This window comes from Drosophila pseudoobscura, chromosome X, assembly GCF_009870125.1.
Source record: "Drosophila pseudoobscura strain MV-25-SWS-2005 chromosome X, UCI_Dpse_MV25, whole genome shotgun sequence".
NCBI classification, from domain to species: Eukaryota; Metazoa; Arthropoda; class Insecta; order Diptera; family Drosophilidae; genus Drosophila; species Drosophila pseudoobscura.
The window spans coordinates 36604612-36616865 of NC_046683.1; the positions used below are offsets into that span (position 1 = coordinate 36604612).

The 12254-nt window shown below is 46.9% G+C and overlaps 1 long non-coding RNA gene across 1 annotated transcript; it reads right to left on the minus strand.

Annotated features, from left to right (window-relative positions):
- Window positions 1-4768: 4768 nt before the first annotated feature.
- LOC117184605 (uncharacterized) lies at window positions 4769-8676 on the minus strand. The gene is made up of 3 exons (XR_004470016.1): window positions 8217-8676; window positions 8017-8145; window positions 4769-5152 (listed from the first exon to the last, which is right to left on the minus strand). It is a non-coding gene; the product is annotated as an uncharacterized lncRNA (long non-coding RNA).
- Between the last annotated feature and the right edge of the window lie 3578 nt (window positions 8677-12254).

Below are 12254 nucleotides of genomic sequence, written 5' to 3' on the forward strand. Positions count from 1 at the left end.
GAAGAGTAACTTCTGAATCTGACCTTGAGCAGTGATTTGATTCGGTGACAAAGGTCTGCGAGAAGGTGAGCGGCACATAACTCAAGCCTTGGGAGCGTTTTCGTCTTGAGTGGCGCTACTTTCGACTTTGCAGTCAACAAGGAGACCTTGAAACCTTCTGCGGTCTTTCTACGGATATAGACGCAGGCTCCATAAGCTCTCATGGATGCGTCGGCAAAGGCATGTACTTGAATCGGTGACATGGGATCAGTATGCACAAATCGAGGTATGGTAATCTTCTCCAACTGACCCAAGGATTCTTTTAATAAGTTCCATGCTGTTTCCAAGTTCATTGGAATTGACTCATCCCAATCTAGCTTGTTGAGCCAAAGCTCCTGCAGTAGGATCTTTCCCTTAATTACTAAAGGACTTAACAAGCCAAGGGGGTCAAACAGCTTTGATGTCACCGATAAGATGTTCCGTTTTGTCGCTCGGAGACCCATAACTGACGTGTCAATTTGGAACTTAAAGACGTCTTCGTGTGGCAGCCACGATATTCCTAACGCCTTAGTTGACTCTGAGTCCGAGATCATTATAGGTTTAACTGTGCTCTCGGATGCGGTGACCTCAGGTGAGTTCGAAAACCATTTAGTCAATTCAAACCCAGCGGTTTGAAGAACCTGAGCCACATCAGACTTAATTGTCTTTAACTCCTCTACGCAACCAGCACCAGTCAACATGTCATCGACATAGAAGTCGGAGTCAATAACTTCAGCAGCTTTAGGGAATGAGAGTTTTGCAGACTCACTCAACCTCTTCAAACACCGAATTGCCAAAAATGGGGCTGGTCCAGTCCTATATGTTACGGTGTTGAGCTGGTATATTCTCAAGGACTCAGACGGGTCTCTTCTCCACACTATGAGCTGGAATTGTCTATCCGCATCAGCGACCCAGACTTGGCGATACATCTTCTTAACATCGGCTGTCAAGGCGTACCTGTGTACTCTGAATCGGAGCAGTGTCGAATACAGCTCATCCTGTATCGTAGGACCGACCATCAATATGTCGTTCAAGGCCACCTGAGAGGACGTTTTACAAGACGCATCGAAAACGACGCGGAGCTTGGTCGACGTGCTTTGAGGCCTCAACACACACTGATGTGGAATGAAATAATGTGGAGTTTTGGGGATTGTGTTGTCTGTGGTAGACATGTGACCCAAGGAGAGGTACTCTTCCATGAACTCCAAGTACATTTTCTGCAACTCGGGGTCACGAGACAATCTTTTTTCAAGCGATAAAAACCGCCGTTTAGCCACTTCAAAGGACTTGCCTAAGATACTGGGATCTGATTTGAACGGCAGTCTTACTTCAAACCGACCTGAAGGCACGACCTGAGTAGTCCTTCTATAATGCTTTTCACATAACTTGTGTTCAGGAGATAAAGACTTTTTAGAAGACGGCAATTCTTCCAGTGACCAAAACTTTTGTAATGTATTGTCGATGTGGATCACTGACTCTTCTCGACAACTCAAACAATTCCTAGCTTCTTGGGTGGCAGTCACCTTTGGAGTGTATCTGCCCGACACAATCCAGCCGAGAAGCGTTTTCTGCAGAGTTGGAATCTTTGTCGAATCTGACCAACAGATAAAAGTTCGAAAAATGTTTCTGCACCTATCAACATATCTATCTTATGTGGCTTGAAGAAATATGGGTCTGCAAGTGGTAAGTTCGTCGGGATTTTCCAGTCACTCACGTTAAGTGTTTGATCAGGTTGATACCCCGAAGTGGACCTTAAAATCCAGAAATCAACCGAAAACTCCCTACCAGTAATTCGCGACTTCACCACCATGTGTATCTTTTTCTTGACTTGTGAATTGGGTTCACCAATACCAAGCAAGTTGATACACGACTCCTCCCTACGGATCTGTAAGCGCTGTGCTAAGTCCTCAGTTATAAAATTGGTTTGAGACCCCGAGTCAAGCAGAGCTCGGGCCAAAACATGTTCACCATTATTTGTTCGGACGCTTACGATCGACGTAGCCAGAATAACTCTATCCATAGCTGTCGCATGAAGAGCATGCGAAGTGGAAGGTTGATTCTGATTGGGAGGAGGAGAAGAATTCTCTGGGGGTGATGGTAACGCTAGACTTTTATTCGCCACTGTGTACCTATGCAATAAGGTATGGTGTGAGCAGCCACACACTCGACACTTCTTAGCTTTGCATCGTACTACAGAGTGGCCTGGCTGCAGACAATTGATGCAAAAGGATGCAGTTTTTGCGAACTCGAACCTTTGCATTACTGCTAGCCGACCAAATGGACTGCAATCTGTCAACAAATGGCCTTTCGCATTGCAGTAGCTGCATTGTTGATTTTTAGTATTCGCGGTGGAACACGCGAATGCGCTCCGATTATGCGGCTTGCTTGGCACAGCTTTCTGCTCCTGCTTTGGTTTGTCCGAATTTTCGGCCGAAAGATGCTGATGTCTGCGATCAAGCAACTTTTCACAGTCCGTCCAAAGTGGCAGTTTGTCATAATCGAGCTGTTCTTCCCATTTCTCTTTGGTCACCGGATCGACTCTGCTCAAGACGAGATGAATAATCATCGCATTCGAGATCTTTTTATCATCGCCTATCGACAACAACGAACCATATATGGATGAGGCGGTATCGATAAGGTTCCTTAAGGACGATGCTGATTGCTGGGTCATTTTGGGAAGATTAAATAGGGCATCAATGTGATTTTTAAAGATCAGACAATCATTATCGTAGACCCGTTTTAAGCTAGCCATTGCTTCCTCGTAGTTGGTCTCGGTTACTTGGAAAGCCCTAACTGTTCCCAACGCTTCACCGGAGAGACACGAAAGCAAATGGTTGAACTTTTCGATAATTGGAATGCTTTGGTCATTATGAACTAGAGTTTCAAATAAACCTATGAAGTTTTTAAAGTCCGAAAAGTTGCCGCTGAACTGCGGCAGAGCTAACTTCGGAAGGCGAGCACGAGTTGGGCCACCATAAGCTGGTACTGCCGGTATTGTCTCATCAGCTGTCTTTAATGCGCAAATGAGAGACATTAATTTTGCCTTTGTGACAATTGAGAGTTCTTCCAACTCGACTCCAAATTCATCGTCAATGTCAATGTCTATATCTTCAATCTTCTCTTGAAGTTCGCGTGCCGTGTCAATGCTACGCATCAGCGTTTCGAGTCTGCACTCGAGCTCCGTCAATACCAGCGGAATATCCCCCGCTTCTAAACGGTCCGGTATTGATTCTCAATACAAGCAACTGAAGGCGAAAGATCGTTTCTAATAATAATATTTAATGCCGAGGCACTCAATGAAATAATGGGTAATTGTACCCAAACGAGGTGAAAAACCAATATACCCGAAAAATTTAGGGTAGAGCGTCGCTTGGCTGGCGCGTACACGAAAACCACACAAGGATACCAACGAACTGCACTGGTGACAAGCGAAAACGAAAAATTTCACCGCTGCAGTTCTGAAGAATTAATGTTGTGTATACGTATGCACCGACAACGATCGACGCTAAATTGATTTGCGAGGCACGACTTTGTCTTAATTGATAGTTGGATCCTACTGACACCAAACGAATATACCCGACGAAAACAGGGTAGCGCGTCACTTGGTGTTTGGTTTGGATCAAGCGCGCCAAGCAAAAGAACAACGATAAGCAACGGTGAAGAGCGAAAGCGAGACGAAAAAATTCACCGCTGCAGCTGCGTATTGGTATGCGTGCTTGGCCAACGACCCAACTATATATTTGACACATTAAAAACGAGAAATGGGTGACAGCGATGGCAGTTAAAATGAGTTATATGTGTAGTTATTGCGTCCAAGAGGGTTAGATGTTAGATGGTATATATTAATATATATGTATATGCTCAACTCTAACTACAGCATGCAATCTAGCTCTACTATGTCATACGTATGTGCCAAGAATTGAAAGCGAGGTGCAATTGTTTCAGCACAAGACAATAATTGCGAGTTTTTTAATCTTTTCGTCTTCACTCGAGCTTTCAATTTTTTGCACAAATACCTCTTGGGAAGATAGGAAATTCCAGGTGCTGTACTCTCCTCTTGTATATGTAGCTGCAGACAGGGTATTGCACGACCGACGCGGTGATTTTTAGTTTGGTTTGTTTGATTATTTGCACACACGTCGCGGTCAATTTGGCAATTGGCTGCCGCACCTATGCATGTACATGTATGTATGTATGTATAATAGATTTTGGCTATTTATCTTTTCTTCACTGTGTCACTGTCACTTTTTGCCTTTCCGCTTGAATTAATATGTACGTTTAAATTGCGAGTCCACCCGGGGGCGCCATGAAATTTTAGAATAGTTTTTCTAAATAACAATACCGAAATTTTGGGTGACTGCAATTTTTTATTTTAATACGACGAAAGCGAAGAGCGAGAGAACGAGCTTTTATTGCGCTCCCGCTTTGCCCTAGCCTAACTTACACTAGACTTCATGAAATACTATCCTAATAACAATTATTATAATTCAAATGGCGCTACAATATTCTATTTATGTTTAAACATTCTGCAAGGGGCCGAAAATGGCATTGTATTGACGATAATATGTTTATGTTTGAAAACACAACACAAAAAAAAAAAAAAGCACGTATACATGAACCTACATAACTTTATGGCTGACCGGCCACGGCCAGCGATCGCCCACGTCATTTGAACTTAAAAAATACATAATCTGCACGCCAAACACCTTCCACATTAAATGTTGTTTTGTTCCTTGTGTTGTCCATTATATAGTATTTAGTATTTATTATTAGCTTAAACAGTTTAACATAAAATCTTGGCCATTGAACTAAACATGTAAAAACACCAACACCTTTCACGAACCGAAATCTGCAATCAGCTGTTCAGTTCCAGCAGATTAACCCTTAGTGGGTGACGCGGGGGTCCCGTCAGTCCACCGTATTTGGTCGAGCGATTTGTGGAAATCTCCTTATTGTTTATGTCCCGGGGACCCTTAACAAGAGCTCTTGGTAGGTTAGTCTCCGTATGGGCCCGAGTTTAATTAACTCCCGTAAAACTGGATCCAGTCATCTACACATGTTCCATTACGTATGGTTGAACGAAATTTCAGCTGTTATTTCCTTGTTTGCCTTTGTGTCGAACGTTTTGGTGTTCCTATTTATTTATGAGAAAGATGAAATTGTCAAATTATTAAAGCTTGGATATATATTGAAACATTATGAAGTAAATTACAATAGAGGGAGGACGCGTGGCGTAAGCCATGGATTGGGCCAGCCGCAGCCGTTCCAGCAGACGGTGGCCAAATGAATGTTGTGGTTGGTCACAGGTAGGGCGGGCGCACGAAGTGATAACACCCAAGCTTCACCCACTTGATAGCCGTCTGTTTATGATTTTCTTTGTATTTTGGTTGTTGTTAGTTTTAATGTCCCGAGGAGTAGTATGTCTCCATCTTTGTCTACATTTGGCGGGCAAGGGAACTACCCAGTCTTGGGGTCGACAGCTAGCCGGCGTTGCCCTCTGGGAAACAAGCCAAGTGTAACTAGGTTAGGTTAGGTTAGGTTAAGGCGGCTGCCGGGCTCGCTCGGAACCCGTCAGGATCATTCCTTCCTGCGTTGTGAGACTTCCTGTCAGCAATTATCCCATCCAGATGCTCTCACAAAGTTCGCTATCTTCCTGGGAAATAGTTTGGATATCTCTGAGATGTCGTGTAGAAAGGCTGAGCCCCGGTGCTGTAGCCTTCTTCTGCTGAGAGCTGGGCAGGAGCAGAACAGATGTTCCACTGTCTCTACAGCTGCGACAAAAATCGTTATGTGGGGCCCCCAGCCTGTTAGCGTGGGTGCATATTAGCCAGTGTCCCGTGAGGGAACGTATGACTACGCTGCACCTTTTCCTGCTTAGCTTGCAGAGCTCGGAGGTGCGCTTCATGTCCATGGTCGGCCAAGTTTGCCGAGTTGTGCAACATCGTGGCCCTATTTGCCACATATCGTTTGTTAGTCGCTTGTATTGCTCTTTTATAATGAGCTTACAGGTGCCCATTAGCATACAGATATCCTCCTTGTCTTGGAGAAGGGGGATTGTAGTGCCAGATCTGGCCAGCTCGTCCGCTATACAGTTGCCCTCGATGTCCCGGTGGCCCGGGACCCAAATCAGGCTAATAGCCAATTGCTGAGCCATCTCGTGCAGAGATTTGCGGCAGTCTGCCATGGTGGCCAAGTTCGAGGAAATCGCACTTAGCGATTTGATCGCAGCCTGGCTATCGCTATTAATGTTTAGCTCGGTTGCCGTAACGGCAACCGCTTGTAGATAGTCTAGAGCCTCCCTGATTGCTATGACTTCCGCTTGAAAGACACTGCAATAATCTGGGAGCCTGAAGGAATGCCTTATGTTTAGCTGTTCAGAGTAGATTCCCCCTCCGACTCTGTCGTCCAGCTTTGATCCATCTGTGAAGATGTTTATGGCCCCATCTGGGCCTGGGAGTCCCTCGAGCCATTCGTCTCTGTGAGGGATGATTGTGTCGAAGGGAGTGACTGTGTACTCTCTTGGAACTTGGTAGACTGTTTTTGAGGGGACGGTATTGCTATTATTTAATATGGCTGAGTGAACTATGCACTGTGTTACCCATTGATCTGAGTCTCTCAGACGTATTGCTGCTGCTTCTGCCTAACTATAGCTTGATATATCCATTGGATGGATATATGCTTGGGATCATACCCCATCTTATAGCTTTTTTGAATGTGTAGAGTGCAGTCATTGCCTTCTTCACTCTGTCTTTGACATTCAGGTTCCAGCTAAGCTTCTTGTCAATTACCAACCCTAAGTAACTGGCACTGTCGCTAAAGGAGAGCCTCAACCATCCTTGTAGTATTGGAGGGTTCAGGGGCGGGACCTTGTATTTATTTGTGAATAATACGAGTTCCGTTTTTGAGGGATTTACTCCCAGACCGCACGATTCTGTCCAATCCGACAGTTGCGCTAGCTTTGTGGTCATTAAGTCGCACAGTGTTTGGGGGTATTTCCCCGAGAAGATAATCGCAACGTCGTCCGCATAGGCCATGACTTTACAGCCCCCCCCCCCCCCCCCTTCTAGGTCACATACCCCGACACCACCCACCCCGATGGACACCGGGATGGGACCCCTTTGGGCTCTCCCTAGCATCTTCCCGCGCAGGTTTTCACTGCTGATTTGCGGTTCGGGCCAGGCCTTTGGGCCGCTGCCTTCCCCTGTTTGGGATTGCTCCCTGTTGGCATTTGGGGAGTGCCAGACTCATTTTGTTTGTTTTCAAATCTTCCATTCTTTTCCCACGAGCTGCAGAGAAGGGGTACGGTCCGTCCGGGCAGAGATTTACGTTGCCCGGATAAGGCATACTTAGAACAGGGGGCTGCCAAGTCCCTGAGCTCTCCGTTAACGACTGGGCTAGTTTTATATACCGGGCACCCAGCCAGGCTGACTCTCGGCACGGGTCGAATAACACTCTTAGTCCGGCCCGGTGTGAGCTGAATGGTGGGGGTTTGGATGTGGGTAGGTAGTGTGTAGGGATAGGGGAGTGTGTGAGCTACTTATACGAAGCGGCACCACAAGCGCATCGTCAGTGTTGCTACTTCGCGAACACCCGCTGGCTGTTCGGGGCTGCTTATTTTCGGTACTCTCCCTAGGGATGTCCGCTTATTCGCAGCTGACCTACCTATATGACCTGTGTATAGGTAGGTCGTTCGCTATCCGCAACATGCGACCCGTCCGGTGGCCTCAGCTAGGCCCCCTTTGAGCCACCTCACGAGCTCATCAGACAAGACTATCAGACAGGTTCATCAGAAGTGTAACTAATGGCGCCCAATTTATTTTGAATTCGCATGCATCTGGACTAACGCAGGTTCGAGTGGTATTACAACAAATGTCACTCAGGCTGGTAGAGGCAGATGCATGGAATGAAAAAAATAAATACATTTTGTGGTCCTTAATGGCGCGGGAAGGATAGACGGTGGTAGTTAACGGAAATATAAAATATGTGATAGGGACTTACAAATTACAGTTGAGCATTTTGTCACTATTCGATGTCGCAAGTGAATGTAAGTCACTGCCGTTCAAAACAAAAATGAACAGGAAGTTTGCGACGGACACATTGCCTGGTGGACTGTGACATCGAATAAATCTGTGATGGAATGTGATATTGGAATAAGTTAGAGTAAGTCATGTAGGTAAATGTTCATCGTAGTTTCTCACCTGTTTGGCTAAAAAAAAAAGCCGCATTCGTGTTTTTGAACCTGTTGTCTGTCTGCCGAGATGTGGTGGCCCGGGAGTCGTAAAGACAACCCGCGATGCATCTGGCAGATCGGTATGATGGACGACAGGAACAAATCACAAGCAAAGTGAGCTCATGCACCGTGAGGCTTCTCGTTTATCGGCCATCGCTTAGAGCGATGACTAGAGTAGTGGTGTTCGTAATTGTAAGATATCCATAGGGCGACTGTCAAGTAGAGCGCAGAAACTGGAGCGGTTGCTGGTCCGGCTAATACCGTGTCCCCCTCTTAATGAATCTTGTAAGAAGAATTGTTAGGAATTTTTGTTGTTAGGTTTTGTGTTGTGTTGAATGTGTTTGAAGTTTGAACGTCTTAGGTGTCGACCGAATATACATTTATGTTATTATTTATTTATATATTCAAATATTTAATTGCATATATCTCGTTAGCGGTGCTAGTCGGCGCAATATTTATATCGGTATTTATTTATTTATTTATCGGAGCATTTATTGGTTCGAAGCGTGGTGTTATTTATTTTTGCTGGTTATATTTTTGGGTATTTATTTATTTATTTATGCTCCTATATTACCTATATTATCTTAGCTTAGGAGTGATTTTTAGGGGGTTCTTTTTTTTGTAGTATTGGTGTTGCTCGGTGTAAATGCCACAAGAAGGGGGTAGTCGACCGTATCATACGCGATCACGCGTAAACAAAACAGTGGACCAGATAGGAGAAGTGTCATTGGCGACGTTGGATCAAGATCGGGAGAAACTTGGAGCTGTGGGTGGGTTTGCCGAGAACACCGGTCCAGGCCAGGTCGGAAGAATGACCAATGGCCGACCCGACACCCACGCTTGCATCCGAACTGGCATCAGCAGTCAACGTATCACTGGCTCAGGCTCATGCGACACACAAGGCAGCGAACACGGACTCGATTAGTCGGGTGTTGCAAGAGGAGTTGCGTAAGGGGTTTATCAAGATGATGCACCAACTCAACGAGGTACTCCAGCCGGTTAGACAGCTGCAGCAGCAGAATGAACCGCATCGGAAGATGGTTCACCACGAGCAGGAGTATCGAGGAGCAATCCCAAGGAAGCCGTTTAGCACGACTGATGCGCCGATGCCGCCACCAAAACCATTTTTGGCTCGCTCGGGGCGAGGTGGGATTGGTCGGGAACCGTCTTCTGGAGTGGGACCGACCACATCCAGTGAGCAGCATCAACGGGGTGGGCATCAAGCGCGAAATTGGCGAAACCCGATAGCACTCAGACACTCGGGACAGGGTCGTGGCGAGAGTTGGAGAGCTGGTGGGGTTCCTCGAGAAGATCCGCATCAAAATCCCCCGGGCTATAGACTTTGGCCACGGTGGGGCCAAGTCGAAAAATCGGACGTGACGTTCGTCGAAGACAGCAACAAAATGACGGTCGAGGATATTGTGTTCCGAATTGAATTCCTACAAGCCCAATGCCGCTGTCCGTGGGACGAAGTTCTAGCGGGAATGGTACTGGCAGTACATCCGCGATCATGGCGGTGGTGTTTAGCAGGAACTAAGGGACGACTTAATTGCAAGTTTCCGAGGCACGGCGTCCGTGTTCGACCGCATGGAGAACTGCGGGAAAGAATGCAGCGGTCAAACGAGAGTGTGGAAGACTTTTCCATGTCATGAGAAAGCTCACTTCGAGGTTGGAGATGCCACCACCTGAAAAGGAGATGGTAAAAATTGTCAAAAAGGGACTCACAGATGTGATAGCAAGTTTCGTCTACGGCCTACGGGTTTATTCTTAGACCAACTGCGGGATGAGTGCGTGGAAATAGAGGCACATCTGAAGAGGAAGGCTCGGTCTTCGTGGCGAGGAGCATCCAAAGCCACAAACTATGGCCGCGGGGCGAATGCGAACGTCAGCGAGGTCGCGCAGGATCGGTCGATTAGCGATGAAGAGGCAGAGCTCATTGAGCAAGCGCAAGTGACACAGCATGTTCCACAGAAGTTGATTTGCTGGAACTGCGCGCAGACAGATCATGGCTTTAGAGATTGTATGGCATCGGAGAGGCGAATTTTCTGCTACCGGTGTGGAAAGCCCGATGCATATTGTCCAACCTGTCCGAATTGCGCGGGAAACGTGAAGAAGGGGTGCGATCCAAGCAGGCGAATCACGCTCAAAGAAGGGGCCTGCGCAGAGAAAGTAGAAGAGAATAAAAATGAATTAGATAGACGTAGTTTGCATGCTAGGTTAAGGAACTTACCATATGAAGAGCGCTTAAGAAATTATTTAGAAACCCGAAATATAATATTTTCTGAGCTACGAGTGGATGGTATGCGAGCACTGTCGGTGCGAGTGAGAAAGGCGAGATCCCGGTTTAAGCAAAGGCGAACTATGAGGAGGCTGGTGATTGATTGCTTCAGTAAAGCGTTGTTGCAAGAAAGTCCCGAGAGTTTTCGTAGAAATCTCTATAATGGGCGTGTCCGTGCGAGGCCTGTTGGATTCAGGTGCTACATACAGCATGCTAGGGAGGAATGATCAGAAATTCCTGGAGAAGCTGGGCGTGCAGGCTCGTCGATATTCTTCTGTAGTGAAGGTAGCGAATGGGGAAGATCGCGCAATCGTTGGCCGAGTGGAATTACCGGTGGAATACAAGGGAGAGGTTAAAAGCTTAACGTTTTTTGTGTGCCCTTTCGTGGAACAGGAAATTTACTTGGAGGTAGACTTTTGGCGGGTATTGTCATGGGCTCCTGAGGTGATGGGAGAAAGTCCAGTAGAGGCATCTCACAGATTAGTGGAAGAAGTGCTGGCTGATCAAGTCGCTCACTATGTGGAAGGCTTGGAGAAGGAGATAGTGCAGGAAGAATGGGAGTTGTCAGAAAAGCAGAAGGCAGTCTTGGATCAAGTGAAGGCAGAGTTTCTGACTTTCGAAGCCGTAGGCCTGGGGAGGACGTCGAGAGAGACTCACAAAATGCAGTTGGTGGAAAAGACCGAGCCTGTAAAAGATCGACATTACGCTCTGTCGCCAGCGATGCGGGAAGTGGTGTGTGGGGAGTCCGTGGAGCAACCGTACCACCGTGGTGCGAGGGCCGGGCAAAAATCGCTTCTGTCTCGATGCCCGAAAGCTCAACAAAGTAACCATCAAGGAGCTTACCCACTTCCTAGCATCGAGGGGATTTGGTCGCGTCTCGATCAGACGATATACATCTCCAGCGTCGACTTAAAATTCGTTTTTTGGCAAATCGAGCTGGACGAGCAGAGTCGAGCATATACGGCGTTCACGGTGCCGGGACGGCCTCTGTACCAGTTCCGTATGATGTCCTTTGGCCTCTGCAACGCCGCACAACGCCTATGTTGACTGGTCGATAAGGTGATTCCGGTTGAGATACGCTCTAACATTTATGCGTATCGCGACGACTTGCTGATTATAGCTGAGGACTCTGGAACGCACGTGAAGATTCTGCGACAGGTTGCCGAGCGTCTAAGAGAAGCAAATTTAACGATAGGGCTGAACAAATCTCATTGTTGCTATAAAAACATTAAATACCTGGGATTTATAGTGGGAGGAGGAGCGCTGAAGATAGATCCGGATCGTGTGTCGGCCATTTTACGCATTCCCGAGCCGCGACCTGTTCGAGAATTGCGTATTCCTGGGATTTGCGGGCTGGTACCGGCGCTTTATGAAGAACTATGCTGAGATGGCCGCTCCGCTCACAGACGCCCTGAAAAAATCGGGAAATGGAATGTTTAGATTGACGGAGGAGGCAAAACGAGCCATGGGGGAGTTAAAAGCTGCACTCACCTCGGCACCAGTCCTGGTACACGCAGATTTCAAGCGGCACTTCTATATACAGTGCGACGCCTCACATTATGGGGTAGGAGCCGTGCTCTTTCAACGGGATGACGAGCAGAACGAGAGGCCCATAGCGTTTTTCTCCACCAAACTAAATTGCCATCAGAAGAACTATTGAGTGACAGAGAAGGAGTGGCAATCCTAAAGTTCCGTCCGTACGTGGATCTTACGCCATTTACAGTCATT